This window comes from Vicia villosa, unplaced genomic scaffold (assembly GCF_029867415.1).
Source record: "Vicia villosa cultivar HV-30 ecotype Madison, WI unplaced genomic scaffold, Vvil1.0 ctg.000436F_1_1, whole genome shotgun sequence".
Taxonomy (NCBI): Eukaryota; Viridiplantae; Streptophyta; class Magnoliopsida; order Fabales; family Fabaceae; genus Vicia; species Vicia villosa.
In genome coordinates this window covers 853,465-873,148 of record NW_026705207.1, presented here as the reverse complement: position 1 = coordinate 873,148, position 19,684 = coordinate 853,465, and the positions used below count along the sequence as shown (strand labels likewise).

General features: G+C 31.8%; 1 long non-coding RNA gene across 1 annotated transcript; it reads right to left on the bottom strand.

Moving 5' to 3' along the window:
* Positions 1–16,275: 16,275 nt before the first annotated feature.
* LOC131628243 (uncharacterized) lies at positions 16,276–17,097 on the bottom strand. Its single transcript, XR_009291702.1, has 2 exons — positions 16,810–17,097; positions 16,276–16,637 (listed from the first exon to the last, which is right to left on the bottom strand). It is a non-coding gene; the product is annotated as an uncharacterized LOC131628243 (long non-coding RNA).
* Between the last annotated feature and the right edge of the window lie 2,587 nt (positions 17,098–19,684).

Below are 19,684 nucleotides of genomic sequence, written 5' to 3'. Positions count from 1 at the left end.
ACAACCTTAAATAAAAACATTATAAACATATTAGCGGATGAGTGAAAAACATAATAAACATAATGTGTAAATAAATTGTTCGACTAATTAAATAATATATCGGATGAGTGAATATTACCGGATGTACGAGTGCATATTAGCGACGCCTAGTTGTTCTTGCGTAAAAATCTCTTCCAAGTCATCTATTGCAATATGTGAAATGAATTCAACACCAAAGGTACCTTCCTCCATATTGATTTGACGGAGAGCACCTTCCTTCAAATCGGACATATCAACAAGTGTTCCGAGCGTCGTCCGATATCGAGGAAAAAAAGCACCACCTTTTTTTGCCGCTTGCTTCAGAGGACCCTTAGGCGATACGCTACGAACGACCTGTGTCACTTGTTGTGACTCCCGAGCAGATGCCTAAAAATCAAATAACGATCGATAAAATATAAAATCATGGAGTTTTACATTCAAATTATATATTAACACCTTAAATGTACCTCTTTTAGTGATGCAACAGACTCCTCCTCCTGTAAAATCCCTTTGCCCTTAATTGCGGGTTTTGTAGGAGCAGTCTAAAATTAAAATGTAAAAAATAATTAACGTAACGGTGCAAAATTGACATTCGAAAACTAAATGATTCATAATGGTTTTGAATATACCTCATCACCAATGATAATGAGCTCCGAGGGCCATGCAACAAATGACCCTATTGCATCTCGCATCAATGTTGTCTCTGAGACCATGTCAGGTACGGGTAGCACCGCATCATGATCTAATACAACATCAACTGATACTATTAGTATTCAGTCCCCTTCTACTTTTTAAGGTATTCATGGTCATTTTGGAAAATTTAAATTTTGGGATCGGCCGCTATGCATCACTATCCCCCAAGTACTTTTGGGATCAGACGTTATGCATAACTATTCGGGAATGATTACTATAATTGAAACTCTATCTACATGCCAATATGAAATAAGCAACTAATTAAAGTGCAAACGATCCATCATAGCATGTTCATTCAAATCACAACTAATTACTTTGACGAGAGAGATTCAGAAACTATAGCAAAAGAATAACTAATTACCTTTAGAGAAATTCAGAAACTTCTGGAACCACACACCATAAGCTAATCTGATGTCTCTAGTGATATTCTTTTAAAAAATCTTTAATATCCCCTGAAAAATAATCATCACCCAGATGTTATAGCAAATCTAGATACATAGTACCGCAAGGTAAATCAAAGTTTAACACCTACTTAGAAACCGGGGCAGCAACTACGCATGTCAAAACAACGCCGTGAAAACGACCACAAATCATAGTCGAGTCATACAAATGGAGAAATCAAGGTGGAGCAATTATATCTCATGAGAAAACAACAATTTAGCATGATGAAAAAAATTTCTTTACAAGAATTCTAACTCCTTTCTCACTCAATTTGCCAAGAAATGTATTTCAAAAATTACTATTTGCTTTTTCAAATGCATTTCCTTACATAAAACTAGAGATATTTTGGTGATCTTACATATGTCACCATAACTAAAGACGCGATTGCCCTCAATATTCAATATTATGACCAAAATTAAGTCGAGACAAATATTAAAAACATGTCTCACATTCTTCAATAAAAATTCACATCTAACTTGAATTTCAACCCAAACAACTTTCATATTAACAATTTCATCCTTGACATATAAGGTTTAACCTTGACATATAAGGTTCATCCTTTCCAAGTTTAACCTTGACATATAAGGTTTAAGGAATTATCACTAGAAACAAGATATACATCTATACCTCTATCATTTTTATTCGCATTGTCTTCCTATCTTTCCTCATAATAATACCTTTTGAGGAACATGTAATTTATATTTATGTACCCCACCTTGCCATAATTATAAGACATAATTTCTTTTCTAATTCGTGACTTGTTGGAATTCTCAAATTCGTAACACTTATGTAAATTCTTAGTTTGGCCTCTCTCTTATGACTCTATAACTATAGCTTCATACTAATTATGATTGACAATTAAACAACACTCCTTTCATCTAAAATCTTCATTAAATATTATATCTTCAACAGTTGACATTACTAGCTTTTCATTTAGATACTACGTTAAAATAATGCTTTAAGAACACTCCTTTAAGAGTGTTCTTTTTTACATTACCATCTTCTCATTCTAGATTAATAGATTTACTATTTGAATCTTTAGATGATGGACTAATGATGGTTTAAGCTTCTATTCAAATTTAATTTTAGAAAACTACTATTTTGCGAAGACAAGAGTTAATATTACACAACATATCAGTGTCAGCCTTAGAAGTTAGAACAAAATTATCCATACAATTAGTAGAAGTTATGAAATGAAGAAAAATATTCATACAATTATACAACATATCAGTGTCAGCCTTAGAATTTAGAACAAAAAACTACTTGGAAGACTAAATTCAAATATATAATTATAACACTGCAATTCATATGGAAGACCAACCCAGAAACATTGATTACAGTTATACAATTTAGAATCGATGAAAGAAACTCATAGGTAGTGTGTATCGGAAAGCAAAGAGTGAGCAACATGTTTCTATTTACAAACCAGAAATGTTTCTATTTACAAAGACTGAGCAACATAGTGGGAAGACTTTACCTGAACAGAAGCAGCAAGAAGATGTTGATTTTGACCAAGAAAACCCTAAAATCCCACAGAACGGCGTAGCAGCGGCGGCGGCGGCAGCGGCGACTAGTTGGTTTGGGAGTGAGAGTGAGACGACGACGGAGGGACGGAGGAGTGGCTGAGACCACGGCGGAGGGAGTGAGAGTGAGGAAGCAGAGAGTACGTGAGCGAGGAAGAAGAAGACGATGTACGGATATGTTTTGTGTTTCTGAATAAAATAGCGTGTTTTAGTTTTATGAAAATTTTAAAAAGGGCTACCAGAGCGCTTTTCAGAAGCGCTTTCATATGCCCCTTTATACCAGCGCTTTATTACTAAAAGCGCTTTCGCACCCACCCCCTATAAGAGCGCTTTCAAAAGCGCTTTCATACCCACCCCCTATAAGAGCGCTTTTAGAAAGCGCTTTCATACCCACCCCCTATAAGAGCGCTTTTAGAAAGCGCTTTCATTACCCCCCTATAAGAGCGCTTTTCTAGCGTGATTTTTAATTTTGTTTTTAGCCAAACCTACCAAAGCGCTTTTGGGCAAAAGCGCTTTCGTAGGTGTGCTGTTAAAAGCCAAATTTGGCGTAGTGTTTTTAGGTGTATCACCAACAAATTAAAGATAAAGGGGAAATATTGAACACAATTCTTACAGACAAGGCCAAATGATGTAGGAGAATCTAAAACTTCAAGTGGTTAAGATGCTAGTGAGGATAATGATGAGCACCTCGACAATAATTGTTGTGTTTGCTCCCAATGGTGAAGGATGTACTTGTAAACACTCAAACGGTTAAGTTAGTATACATTGTATAATGATGCTTAAGATTTAGAAGAATATGAGTTTTAGTATGAATCAATAGAGTTATGCTAGAGGTCTTATAAACTTCTTATGGTAATCTTTTTTAGGGTTAAATGCAATTCACCCCCCTGCCATTAGGGCGAGATTCGGTTTTGCCCCCCTGAAGTTTTTTTTTTTACGAAAGCCCCCTTATAAAAGTTATAAGCAAGTTTTACCACACCCTTTTACTTCAAATGCTGACTGGATTTTGACCAATTGGCTTATGTGGCATTAGCATTTGAAATAAAAAAGAAAATTTTGAATAAAAAAGAAAATTGGCTAACGTGAAGCTTCAGTTCATCCATCTCCATCACTTTCTTCAACCTCAAAATGTTATAAACTCCTTTATCAGTGGAACTTGAATTAGCTTCAGTTTCATCCATCTCCATCACTTTCTTCTACTAAGAGGTGGAGACGGTGGTCGTACGACAAGGTTGCAGCGGCGAGTGAGATCCGAAGCATTAGTTCGGCTGGTGGCTGTTCGGGAGGTCGGATCGAAAGGAACTTGGTGGCGGGTCGGTGTTGAGTGCAGATCTGACTTTTGCATAGTATGGTAATGGCTCCGATTCGGTTTCATCTTCTCTTCCTTATTTCCCAAACCTATTGATACTGAAATTAACAAAAAAAAGCAGATAGAAAATAGATTTTGTTGGATTTACATGATATAAGGTTAATATGTGAAGAAGACTATGCAAATACATGGTTTACATGTTATATGGTTTACTAGCAGTGAAAAAAAAGGGTTTTTGGCTTCTCTAAAAAATTGATATTAGTGAATAGAAAATCAAAATAAATGAATAGCTTACAAACTCAACTAGCTTTGTCATCTTTATCTATATGATATATTTGCCTTGACACAAACATTATGCTGGAAACTTTAGTAGAGAACTTTACATTTAGAAATCATATGACTTTTTCTTCTAGTAAACTCTACATAGTATTCATGTTCTTACTCTTCTATATTATTATTTTCCTTTTATGTGTTGAAGTGAAAGCAGGAATTTGCAGAATTGCACAGAATACAAGATTTAGTTATGGTTGTCATGTGTATGCATGTCATGTAGACTGCATCAGTAGTGAGCATGCAGATTATGGTGCTTGTAAGTTTGGAAACGTAGATTTTTCACAATGCTTATGCTACTTTACATGTTGAACAATGAAAAAATAGCTTTGCAATAGCTTCATGAACTGCTTCTACAAACTACTTATTGGTTTAAGTTGTATCAATTTGAATGTGTTAAGAATAATATAATTGAAAATGGTTCTGGCTGCAAAGAATGAATGGTTAGAACTTAAAACTGAAACTTTACTCTTCACGTCATAAATTTTCTAGAGCAACTAATTTTTGATCCGCTTCACCGCTGACACAGAAGTCAGTCACTACTTGCTTATCGTCACAATCACCTCTATGCAATGAAGGTTCGTCGACTCCGGTGAGTAGTCTCGACCTGCGACTTCTCTTGTGTTCTAGACAATTTTGTATGGAATAAGTTTAAAATTCAAGTAAAAATCATTCTAGGAAAAAAGCTGGAAGAGTTGAAGGAAAAAAGAATAATTACTTTTGCAGTTTATTGTCTGTCGTGTCACGGCCAAGAATTCTTCCCATTTTGAGAAGTAGAGAGAGCATAACGTGTGATGAACAAGAGAGAGACTGTTGCTGACTGTGTAGTTTATCATGGAAGGTGTTTTAATTTTCAAAATATAAAGCACTAACAATTTATTACACAGTCAGCATCTTTTTTATTTCAAATTTTCTTTTTTATTTCAAATGCTAATGCCACATAAGCCAATTGGTCAAAATTCAGTCAACATTTGAAGTAAAAGGGTGCGGTAAAACTTGCTTATAACTTTTATAAGGGGGCTTTCGTAAAAAAAAAACTTCAGGGGGGCAAAACCGAATCTCGCCCTAATGGCAGGGGGGTGAATTGCATTTAACCCTCTTTTTTATAAGACAAATGCTAGTGGATCTTTTGAGCCCCCGTTTGACGATCACGAGGGTCTGCCCGACCCTAATCGAGAGCGCCTCTATGTATTGTCCCCTCATTAGTCCACTTTACCCAATGTGACTTAGATGACTTGATTTCATGCATAATGGACTTCGGCCCAATCCAACACAATTTACAAAAATAGTGTAGTACTGCAACCAATTTAGCTAACCATGTTATGAAGGGTATGGATCATCTCCTTCATTTTTCTCTTCTTCCTTCTCCTAACTTTTTATCTCTTTTTTCTTTTTTACTACCGCTTTATTAAAAAATAAAAATATATTCAAGAGAGAAATATTTACTGAGATAGGAAGAGGGAATAAGAGAAGAAAAAAATGAAGAAATGATCCTCCAATATATCATGAATTTTGTTGTTTATCTATTATCTATTATAATATATTAAAACAGAAGCGCGCACTATAATTCTAACACTTCTACTCCATTTGTGTTACATCATTCCATAGTAATATACGGCACCTCCCAAACAATAGCAACGACGGAAAAAAAAATCTCATTTTAAATAAAATGGTCCAACAAATCAACCATTACTCTAACTATGTATGTTCCCCTAATAGTTATTCAACCAAAAATATTATTTAAAAATTTAAAAATAAAAGAGATGTGAGAATCCAAATACAGTAAAATATTTTATTTTCCTAAAATTCTAACAATAAAAATAACACTATTGAAACAAATGTTTTTAATATTAAAGTAGTTCTTACACATTTTTAAGAGATAAGTCTCTATAAGTTAATCTTAAAATATAATAGAATTTGCAACAATTTTTTACCGTGCCTATATATTTTACTACTATACTTTTTATACAATACAAAATAATAAACTAAAGACAAACAACAAAATTTTTGATTTCTCACATATAAGAATATAGAGTTTTCTAAAAAATTAAAACAACAAATTAAAAAAATAATTAAGCTAATATAGCAACTAACATTTTTAACTCTTGTTCATTATATAACTAGAGTTTGATAAAAGTAAAGATAAAATTTATAAAGATACTAAAAAATTTATTTGATAATAATTATTTAATTTAACACTAAATATTAATACATATATTTAACGACTTAAAATTAAATATCTAAATCATATATATATATATATATATATATATATATATATATATATATATATATATATATATATATATATATATATATATATATATATATACTATCCAATGAACCTAAAAAAGGAATCTTTGCTAATATATATATATATATATATATATATATATATATATATATATATATATATATATATATATATTTATGAGTGTTGTGAATTCAATGCCAAGAACAAAGTATAAAACAAGGAAGAATAAAGGACAAGGAAGAAGAGGAACACAAGAATTGGTTATAACTGCTATTCTTTCACTTTCTCTTAAAACAAGATTACAAGTTTACAAGATTAACAAATAACCTCTCTCACCCTAAATTAGGATTTGCAGCTTAGCAATGATGAGAGACTAGTATGCTATTTATGATAAAACCTAACATACTAACTAATGGGCTTTTTTCAGCAAGGCCCATTACACAAGCCAACTTAATAAACAAGCTAACTTAACAAATTCGGGTTTAAACACTAAAACCTAATTTAACATGCTAACAACCCTAGCATCTTCGACATCTGCATGCTAAACCCATCTTTGAATACAGCATGCACACTTCGACTCCAGCATGTGAACAATCCTTCGACTTCATGCTTAACTCTGTCGAACTGTCGAACCAAGAAGCTACCCTTCGACAATACTAGAGTTCGATCCAATATCTCACAAATCTCCACCTTGGACCTAACTCTACAACGTCAAGGAACAGACTAGCTTTCTTCATGCAGCTTTATCAACTGCATACAGTGGAAAAACTTACAACTCGGCAATGTCTTGGTGATCATATCAGCAGCATTGTCTTCAGTCGAAACCTTCAGCACTTGGACTTCTCCACGCTCGATTACTCCTCTGACGAAATGCAGCCTCACATCAATGTGCTTAGTTCGCTCATGATAGGCTGAATTCTTTGACAGGTGTATTGCACTTTGACTATCACATTTAACAGTGATACCTCGACCTTGAAGTTTCAGCTCCTTCGCAAAACCTTCAAGCCACAATGCTTCTTTCACAGCTTCAGTGAGAGCAATATATTCCGCTTCAGTGGTTGATAGAGCAACAACCTTCTGAAGAGTTGCTTTCCAACTAATTACTGTGCCAAACATAGTGAAAACATATCCAGAAATAGACTTTCTAGAATCCATACAACCTGCATAATCAGAGTCGACATATCCTTCTATTGCTGCTTTACTATCTTCACCCAAGGCTCCACCATAAATTAAGACTCTGTTTAGAGATCCATTTATGTACCTTAAAATCCACTTCAATGCTTGCCAATGAGCCTTTCCAGGATTCGCCATGTACCTGCTTACAAGACTTACTGCGTATGCTATGTCGGGTCTAGTACAGACCATAGCATACATCAAAGAACCAACTATATTAGCATATGGGATGCTATTCATATAGGCTCTTTCGACATCAGTACTGGGACACTGATCAATACTCAGCTTGAATTGAGGGTTTGTTGGAGTCACAACTGGCTTCGAATTCGACATACCAAACTTTTCAAGAATCTTCCGTAGATATGCCTCTTGAGATAGGCATAACTTCGACTTCTTTCTATCTCTTCGAATGTCAATTCCAAGAATCCTGGAAGCAGCTCCCAGATCCTTCATATCGAACTCCTTATTGAGTTCAGCCTTCACCCTCATCACATCTTCAACACTGTTGCTAGCTATGAGAATATCATCCACATAAAGCAACAAAATAACAAATGAATTAACAGGTCGAAATCTGAAGTAAACGCAGTGGTCGAACTGACTTCTAATGAAACTTATGCGTGCCATGAACTTGTCGAATCTCCTATTCCACTGTCGAGGAGATTGTTTCAGCCCATACAAAGATCTCTTTAACTTGCATACATAATCTTCCTTCCCCTTTTCGACATACCCTTCAGGTTGCCTCATCAGGATCGTTTCATCTAGATCACCATACAAGAACGCAGTCTTCACATCCATCTGTTCCAGTTCAAGATCGAACTGTGCCACCATGGCAAACAACATTCGAATGGACCTATGCTTCACAACAGGAGAAAACACATCATTGAAGTCGACACCTTCTTTCTGAGTGAAACCCCTTGCAACTAACCTTGCCTTGTATCTTTTCGACGTCACTCCTTCAATTCCTTCCTTAACTTTGAAAATCCATTTACAACTGACTAACCTTGCCCCAACAGGTTTATTGATCAGTTCCCAAGTATGATTATCATGAAGAGATTTTATCTCATCATCCATGGCCTTCAGCCATTCAGTCTTATTTCGACTCCTCATAACTTCCTTATAGTCTCTGGGTTCTTCGTCTAGAACCTCACTTGCAGAGATTAAGGCATAAGCTATAAGATCTGCATATCCAAGTCTTTGAGGTGGCTTGATGACTCTTCTCGACCTATCTCTCGACAATAGGTAGTCATCGTCAGTTTCCTCAACTTCAGCATCTTCTGCTTCTTCTTCGACTTCATCTGGGATATGCAATTCAGCATCAACATGCTCCACCTCAACAGGAATCTCTACCTGTTCCAGCTCTTCGTCAGATGTTTCTGTACTTCGACCAACATCATCAGTTTTCTTAAAAGCCATTTCAGCTTCATTGAAAACTACATCTCGACTGGTGATACACCTCCTGTGACCTGGCTCTAGGCACCATAGCCTATAAGCTTTGACTCCTTCAGGGTATCCCATGAACATGCATTTCAGAGCTCTAGGTTCGACCTTGTCTTGCCTAATGTGAGCATAGGCTACGCAGCCAAATACTCTCAGTTTGTCGAGATCTGGTGGATGTCCCGACCAAACTTCTTCAGGTGTCTTCATATCTAACGCTGTCGAAGGACATCTGTTTATTAGATATGTTGCTGTCGAAACAGCCTCAGCCCAGAACACCTTTGTTAACCCCGCACTAGTCAACATGCATCTGACTCTCTCCAAAATAGTTCGATTAAACCTTTCAGCCAAACCATTTTGCTGTGGAGTACCTGCAGTAGTTCTATGCCTTGCAATACCATAGGCAGCACAAAAACTGTCGAATGCCTCATTGCAAAATTCAAGGCCATTGTCGGTTCTCAACCTCTTGACCTTTCTGCTAGTCTGATTTTCAACCAGAGTCTTCCAACTTTTGAAATTCTCAAAAGTTTCATCCTTAGTCTTCTGGATGAATACCCATAATTTTCTGGAATAATCATCTACTATGGATAGAAAATACCTTGCTCCTGAATGTGATGGACACCTTGCAGGCCCCCAAAGATCAGCATGGATGTAATCAAGGGATCCATGTGTTCTTTGTTTGCCTTTGTTGAACTTCACTCTGCAAGATTTTCCAAGTACACAGGGTTCACAAAACTTCAGCTTTTCGATTTTGTCTCCACCAAGCAGATTTTGTTTCCCTAATTCGACCAGACCTCTTTCACTGACATGGCCCAATCTCATGTGCCAGATTTCTGCTTTCGACAAAGGTTTCGTGGATGCAACATTTGTCGAACCACTTACAACTTCAGCCTCAAGGGTATACAAGCCTTGTTTCTTCACGCCTCTCAAGACTTCCTTCGAACCCTTCATGACTCTTAGGATACTTTTCTCTCCTTGGAAAACATATCCTTTCTTGTCGAATTCACCAAGAGAAAGCAGATTTCTCTTCAAATCAGGAACATACCTGACTTCAGTCAACAACCTTATTGACTCATCATGGAGCTTGAATCTCACAGATCCAACACCTGCAATCTTGCAAGCCTTGTTGTTTCCCAGCAATACTGATCCACCATCTTGATCACATAATTCCTCGAACAAGTCTTTGTTTGGAGTCATGTGCCAAGTGCAACCTGAATCCATAATCCACTCCTTCTTAGAGTCATTGCTTGAAACCACAAGAACATCAGATGATTCGAAATCATCTTGAACAATGGCAGCGTTGCCATTATCCTTACCTCCATGATATTTCAAGCGTTCAGGGCACACCTTTCTTGTGTGACCCTCCTTCTTACAATGGTAGCATCGAATGCCAGATGCTTCGCCACTGTAAGTCTTCGACTGGCTTTTGCCTTTCTTCTTGTCGAACTTACTATCCTTTCGTAAGAGTTTTCCTTTAACGGCCAAACCTTCGCCAACAGTCGAAGGTTTATGCTCCTTTCGTTCATTCAAGTCCTTAGAGTACAAGGCTGATTGAACTTCTTCAAACGTCAGGGACTCCCTTCCATACAAGAGAGTTTCTTTGAAGTGAGCATGTGATCGAGGCAAAGAACACAATAGTAACAGCGCTTGATCTTCATCATCGATCTTCACATCAATATTTTCAAGATCAAGAATCAGCTTGTTGAACATATCCAACTGCTCAGCCAATACTTTGTCTTCAATCATCTTGAATGAATACAAAGCTTGCTTCAGGTAGAGTCGATTTACCAGCGATTTGGTCATATACAAACTTTCAAGTTTCACCCATAACCCTGATGCTGTCGTCTCCTTTGATACCTGTCGGAGAACCTTATCACCAAGGCTCAACAAAATTGCGCTGTGTGCTTTCTCGATCATATTTGTCTTCTCCGCTGCCGTCAATTCTGCATTCATGGCTGCCTCTCCCTTCAACGCTTCCAAACAACCCTGCTGAACCAGTAGGGCTTTCATCTTCAAGCGCCACAGACCGAAATCATTCACTCCGGTGAACTTTTCAATCTCATACTTTGTTGAAGGCATCTTCTCCACGCTCACCGCATCAATTTGTTGTGAATTCAATGCCAAGAACAAAGTATAAAACAAGGAAGAATAAAGGACAAGGAAGAAGAGGAACACAAGAATTGGTTATAACTGCTATTCTTTCACTTTCTCTTAAAACAAGATTACAAGTTTACAAGATTAACAAATAACCTCTCTCACCCTAAATTAGGATTTGCAGCTTAGCAATGATGAGAGACTAGTATGCTATTTATAATAAAACCTAACATACTAACTAATGGGCTTTTTTCAGCAAGGCCCATTACACAAGCCAACTTAATAAACAAGCTAACTTAACAAATTCGGGTTTAAACACTAAAACCTAATTTAACATGCTAACAACCCTAGCATCTTCGACATCTGCATGCTAAACCCATCTTTGACTACAGCATGCACACTTCGACTCCAGCATGTGAACAATCCTTCGACTTCATGCTTAACTCTGTCGAACTGTCGAACCAAGAAGCTACCCTTAGACAATACTAGAGTTCGATCCAATATCTCACAATGAGTGTGTGTGTGTGAGAGAATCAAAATAAGACAATATCGCCTACTTTTTCATATTCTTGTCTTAATTACAACCCACAATAAATTATTGTAATATAAATTTAATAATCATATTGTATAATATATTTAAAATTCAACGAAAAAACACAAAAATTAATTTACACCCGATGCGGGTGGGTCTTCATCCAGTTATTTATTATTTTGAACAAAGTCTATAACATTTTTTTTTTTGTAGAAGTTAGAACTTTTGTTATAATACAACCAAATGCTGAAAATAGCAAATAATAATTAATACTTGTATTTTCAATGGGCCAAGAAAATGATTAAGAAAGTGATGTCATAAGTTTGTCTTTATATAGAAGGCCACTAGATAAACACACCGATGTGGGGAGTTAATGGTGTAGTGGGATACCATAATATAAATTGAGATTTTTCCAATTACAATATGAGGAAATTTCTGATATATTATTTTATCCAAATTCCATCCCAAGTCACAAATAATAAGAAAAACAATTTCTTGATGAGGAGTTTCTCTTTGACCTAGCTGTATGCTTCACTCGTGTTCCTTTCTCAAGGATCATGGTCAGACAATGCTTGTCATGTTGATCTTGATGAAATACTTACAACCTTATCTTCATTGTATGATGATAATAATAACTAGTAACAAACTCTTGCATTCGTACGGGTTCTGGTACGGGACGCGCATTTGTTTCATATATATATTTTTGAATAAAAAAAATATTTGGTTATCCGTAAAAAAATAATAATTAAAAGTATAATTAATAAAAGAATATTTTGATCAGTAACTTCATGTCCGGTTAATAATCAATATTTGATCAATAACTTCATGTCCTTACATTTTTTTGATATTAAATGTACTTTTTTTAATATTAAATGTACAATTTTTTTAATATAATTTTTTAATTAAAATTAATAATCATTATTTGGAAAATAAATAATCAACATTAAGTAACTTCATGTCCCGTTAAAAAAATATTTCCATTAGTAACTTCATGTCCCGCTAATAGTCAATATTTTGATCAATAACTTCATGTCCCGTTTCAGATGTAATTTTTTTTTTTGAATATTAGATGTACATTTTTTTAATATAATTTTTTTAATTAAAATTAATAATCATTATTTGGGAAATAAATAATCAACCTTAAGTAACTTCATGTCCCGTTGAAAAAATATTTTGATCAATAACTTCATGTCCCGTTAATAATCAATATTTTGATCAATAACTTCGTGTCCCGTTAATAATCAATATTTTGATCAATAACTTCATATCCCGTTTCAGATGTACATTTTTTTTAATATTAGATGTACATTTTTTTAATATAAAATTTTATTTTTATTTATAACATTCTAATAATAGCATGATTTTTAACTCTTTTACTTCACAAAGACTTTCGTGCTTCAATTTCGCGTGTATTCTCTCCATTGTCATCAATCCCGCCAGACTGCAACACTGTGATTCGCGTCATTCGCGTCACGTTATAACCTTTATTTTATGGATAACATTATAATATAATTATTTTACAGATAATTGAAAACTGCAACAATGTGATTCGTGTTATTCGCGTTACATTTAAAATAATTGAAAAGTAAAATGAGATCATTTAATTAGAACAATGGAGTTATTGTATTAAGTAGGAAAATTGAATTTTAATAAGTCTGTTAAAATTATAATATAGATATAAAGATTTCATAGGTATCACTGGAATTATAATTTTAATTAAAAATTATAATTACAAAATAATTACAAAATATTATTGATTGTGATGTTTTTGGATTTGTGTTGATATTGTTAAAGATCTTAGTAATTTTTTAAATTATTTTATTTTATTTTAAGGTCTTTAAATTTTGATAGATTCATGATATTTTAATCTCACAAACATAAAAAATATTATTCTTTATTCTTTATAAATTAAATAGTAATAATAATTAATAATTTTTTATTTTTTATTTTTTATTTTCAAACACTTTTTGAAAATTAATAATTAATAATTAATAATTTTTTATTTTTTATTTTCAATTTTTATATAATTGTTCTCACAAAACAACTTTAAATTATTTTTCTTTTTTAAAAAAAGTTAATCGGTTATACATATATTTGAAATGAATTTTAAAAAAATTTAATAGGTGTTAAATGTAAATTAATTGTTATTTATATTGATCTCTTTATTTTGCATTTATTTCTAAAATCTCTCTTTCTTTTAAATTTGAAAAAAATATATTTAAAGTAATAAATTTATTTTTTAAGTTATAAATAATTAGTATTGTTTAAATATCATTATTTTGGTGTTGGTTTGTTTTGTCTCATAAAAATAAAAATAAAAATGGTGGTATATTAAAATTTAAAAGAATAAGAGATTCAAAAATTGTTAACAATTAATTTTATTTTACAATATATTTAACGATATATATATTAAAATATTGAAAAATATGATATTTAATATGAAAAGTGTAAGTTATTGTAATATATATTGTTTCCATTTCATTTTAGTTGTTTTTTTTTTAAATAGTTGTCAATTCTAGAGTGTTTTTACAGTAGTATCAATTATAGAATAACAAAATAATTATTAAAAAAAATATTGTAACTATAAGTGAATGATATTTAAAATAATAGACAATAAATTTTGAAAAGAGTAATAAAGTTTTTTTAATAGTGTAATAATGATTATATGGTATAAACAACACCAAATATTAGTAACATAAATTTAAAATTTAGTTTCTCTTAATTTTGTTTTATTATTTTCTATTTTCATTTAATGTTAATTTTTTAAAATTGATATTAAATCTGTTTATTGGTTTCTCAATTATGACCAATTGTAAATTAAAAAAAAGGTTGAGGTGATGAATGTTAATTTTTTTAAAAAGATTTGATGTGTTGCAAGTGGACAGTTAATTTATAGAGTGAAGACCCATTTTGGTCCCTCACAAATATTACACGAGTCAAATTAGTCCCTCACAAAAAAATTGACCCAACTTAATCCCTTACAAAATTTAACTGGATCATATTAGTCCTTCTACTAATATTTTTCTCAAATCTGTTTTTTCTACTTCTAAACCGGTTCTTTTCATACTTCTAAACCGTGACTGGACTGACACGTTATATTTTTTTTAAATACTAAATTAATTTTTATTTTTAATTTCATTTTTAAACAGTTATCAATGAATAATATCAAAAAAACCAAAATTATTTCTTATAAAGTAATTTTTAAACAAGTAATTTCCATGATTTATACTAATATTAACAAATTCTATACATAAATTTTTACATATGAGGTCTCAAATCCAAGTCCCTTCAAGTTAAATGATTTTCACTTTACAACTAGACAAATCAATTTCTATCGTTAATAAAGTGACTATCGTTTACAACTAGAAAAATCAATTTCTATTGTTAGTAAAGCAATTATTATTTACAAGGCAAATCAATTTCTATTGTTAGTAAAGTGATTATCATTTACAACTAGATAAATCAATTTCTATTGTTAATAAAGTGATTATCATTTACAACTAGACAAATCAATTTATACGGTTAGTAAAGTGACTATCAATAGCAACTAGACAAATCAATTTCTATTGTTAGTAAAGTGACTATCATTTACAAATAGACAAATCAATTTCTATTGTATTAAATTGACTGTCATTTAATCTGAAGATACTTAGGTTCGAGACCATATTGATACAAATTTTGCATTTTTTTATTTTAAATTTAGAATTGTTTAAGATTAACAACGTGGGCCTGAGTTCAACTCCTTATAAGAAACAATTTTGGCTTTTTTATATTATTAATTTATAATTGTTTAAAAATGAAATTAAAAATAAAAATCAATTTAGTATTTAAAAAATAAAAAATAAATAAAATCCAACGTGACAGTACAGTCACAGTTTAAAACTAGAAAAAAAAAACCGATTTGAGAAAAATATTAACAGAAGGACTAATATGATCTGGTTAAATTTTGTAAGGGATTAAGTTGGGTCAATTTTTTTGCGAGGGACTAATTTGACTCGTGTAATATTTGTGAGGGACTAAAATGGGTCTTCACTCTAATTTATATCTATTTTGTTGACTATTTGATAAAAAAATATGCCTATCAACATGATGTGTATCAGACTATCTGTTTTGGTTGATAAAAAATATGGTTAAAGAGCAGTCAGAGTGCAACATGCAAAGGCAAGCAGTGGACATGCTTGTACCAAAAAACTAAGGCTTGATCATACGTATAAAGCACCCAATGTACTATTGTAAAAAATACATATCTACTGTCAATTATCACAGAGCACCCAATGTAATTAATGTTTGACAGAGTAGCTATACAAAAGTTCTCCTACTAAAACTTAACTTTTCTTTTAACAAAAAATACTGCACAAAGGTGCACGTGATGTTGAATAAGATAATAAAAACTATTTTGAAACTCTTAACATTGAAATAAATATATAACAAAAAATGATAATGAAGAACATAATCTTTAAGCTGAAAAAGGAAATTATCTTAAAAATTAGAATGAATTTAATTAGTAATCAATTAGATGCACTAAGCAACCTTAACCAAAAGCAGAATAGAATCAATATACCTCAATTTATTTAATACATTATATTAGCAAATGAGAGAATCAACAATAATCTTACAACCAAAATAGAAAAATAATTGAGAATATAAAAAGTGAATATAAAAAAGTATGGGAGGTACCTGCATTTATCTGTTGTTCCCTTAAAAAAAATCATGAAAAATTAATTTATTCTCCTTGTAGATACAAAATTGATATAAAACAAAATAAATAAAAAGGAAAGAGATACATATACCTGCATCCTCTTCTTGTTAGATCAGTTCATATTCCCTTTGATCATTCTGTGTAAATTCAGAAACAAAAATCAATTTCACTGTAATTAAAAAACAAAGCAGAGAAAAACAGATGTATGATTATACAAGAAATAAATATAAAAATTTGATTATTTGATAACATGAAACTAAAATATTTGTACATATCTAAAAATGAAAGTAAAACATAAAATCACCAGACCTTGAACATAGATATCTCTGATTTGTTATTGGATCTAGATTCAAAATCTCATCCACAAACTTTTATAGATATGGAGAAGAAAATGGAAAAGAAACAAAAATATGAGTTTCAAATCATGAAACCCTTATGAGAAACATAAAAAAAAAAAATTAAAATGAAACTAACAAAGAAATCAAATAAAAGATGGAGATTTACCAAATTTTATAAAGGCTCATTCATCAAACTTCTCTTGATTACAAAGTTTCGTCCATAATATTTTTACAGCTATGAAAATAAAAATAAAACATAAAATCATCAAAACTTGAAGATAAGATACCTTTGATATACTATTAGCTCCAAATCCAAAATCTCATCTACAATCTTCTAAAGATCTGAAGAAGAAAATCGAAGAGAAAAAATAGTAGCTTTAATCAATAAAGTTATAACAAATTCAACACACACAAAATATTAACAGGTTTAAAGAAATGAGAGATTTTGAAAGAGTTGAATGTTGGTATAGTTTTAGGAAAGATATTTAAGAGAGAAGTGGTTTGTATCGATTCAACCAAATCCATAGTTGCAAGCAAAACTGATAGGTTCAATCTGCTGCAGACTTGATAGGATAGGATGGAAAAAAAAGTAACAAATGGTATTGAGAAAAGCAACAGGAAAGAAAACTGAAAAGACAAGCAAAAGGTTGAGTAAGGGAAAGGAAAAAAAATAAAAAGGTTATCTGAGTATAGAGTTAGTGAAAGGAAAAAATTGGAAAAAGAGGATGTCCACGTGGACAGCCTAATTGAAGAGAATTTGGAAAAAGGGTATAAATGATATTTCAAGAACATCTATCTTTCTTATATGATAGATTCCAAAAAATGTTATTGGTGTATGATCTCAAGTTATAAATTAATAAAAATAAATTATAAACTGAAAAAATAATGTTAGTTATCAAACACGTCTTTTAAAACATATGAGCTTATAAACTACTATATAAGACATAACTATAAAGTAAAAAAGTAATCCTGCCAAGAAGAGCTTATATAGAAATTATAAATGATGAAAATACAATAACAATTTTATCAAATTGTTTCCATTAATTATCATAATAATAAAATGAAAATAATAACTTAAGAAATATGTCATATTATTAATGACATGATATAGTTAAAAACAAATCACTGATATTATATTAAAAATTAAAAAATAAGATGATTTCAAAAAAAAATCATTGTTGATTATTATTATTATTATTATTATTTATTAAAAATGGAAAAATTGTCGGAGGCAATTAGGGATCAACACGATAGAGCATTCTTTGTTTCACTTACATTTGTACTTCCGTTAACATTCTTTAACGGGACACCTATGTTTACTCTAAAATTTGATAAACAAGCGCCAGTCTTCCAAAATAAATGTTTTTAGGTTGCTCACAGGTTCGACTATATTGATTCTAGGACGTGTGCTTTTATTTTAAATTATATTCTTGGAAATTAAGAACAATTCGACAATATTCATAATTTTGTATTAATCTAAGTTAATCTTTAAAGTAATCTTGCGAAACTTATAAAGAAAATGTAGTAAAGACAATTGAAAGTAAATTGCAAGAAGTAAGTAAGTTCTGGAAATGATAAATTGTAAATTGAATAAAAATGGTGTGTACATTTCTCAGGGGTCTCTTTTCTCAATAACGCATATACTTTGAGTTTATTTGAGATATTGTATAAATGAATGAACACTCCTGAAATATTTCTAAGTCCCCATCCAATGTTTCCCTCTTGCATATGGGCAACTTCGATAGATCTTTAGCAAACACACTTTCTTGTCGAAAGTTCATAATATCTCCAAAGATATTTCCCACTCTTTATTAAGATAACATGGCGTCAAAAACTTCATCTAACAAATTGCCCCCTAAAAATGTCAATTTCAACATATTGAAGAAAAAGACATTTTTTGAACATTCATTTCGACGCTAAGCTCTTCAGTTCCGATGACGTCATAATCATTATGACATCTTTGCAAGACTTCACGCGCGAATCTTCTTCAATCATGATACTCCTAGTTTCTAGGAGATCGTAAGTAGCTATAACTGCCACCACTTTTTGTTGAAATTTATAATGTTCAAGAATTTCTATTCTTTTTATTATGACGGATTATTTCCCTTCGTGGCCTTTATGTAATGACTTTAGCCATTGTGACAAATTTTAATTTCTTTGTTTACCATATTGGTTTCGATTGTTGTGTGTGTGTGTACTATTCTTGCATTATTTTGATTTTTTGAAGTGCAGACTTATATCTTTTCAAATATTTTCCATTCACTTTCAAGATTATTTTATCTTCGCTTAATTCTTCAATTTCGTATGCACCATTAAAAAACACCTGGATAACTTGAAAAGGGCCCTCCCATTTAGGGGACCATTACAAATTTCAAATATTCAATTTACACAAAATTTTAATTCTATCATGAAATTAGGAAGTTAATCTAGAAACTAAACTCCTCTTCAATTTCAAATATTCAATTTACACAAAATTTTAATTTCCTATACTCACCCTTAACTTTAGTTCCACATAATCAGGAAGTTGAATCTAGGAACTAAACTTCACATCTTCATAGTTAAGAAATGCATCCTTTTACATATTCACAACTCAACTCTACCATCAACTCAAACCTATTAGCAATTCAACAAGTTTGGTTAATATTAGTTCCAACAAAAAAATTCTAATTAACAATCTATAACCCAAATAAAACTATGAACTCAAAACATCAGCTGACTAAAGGTGTGAAAAATACTAGAAAGGAGGGTTTGAATAGGGATTTTAACAAATAAAACTTTGATAAAAAAACCAAATCTCCTCTTTCGACAACAAACTTTTTACTCTTGATAATAACTATAAAGTGCAA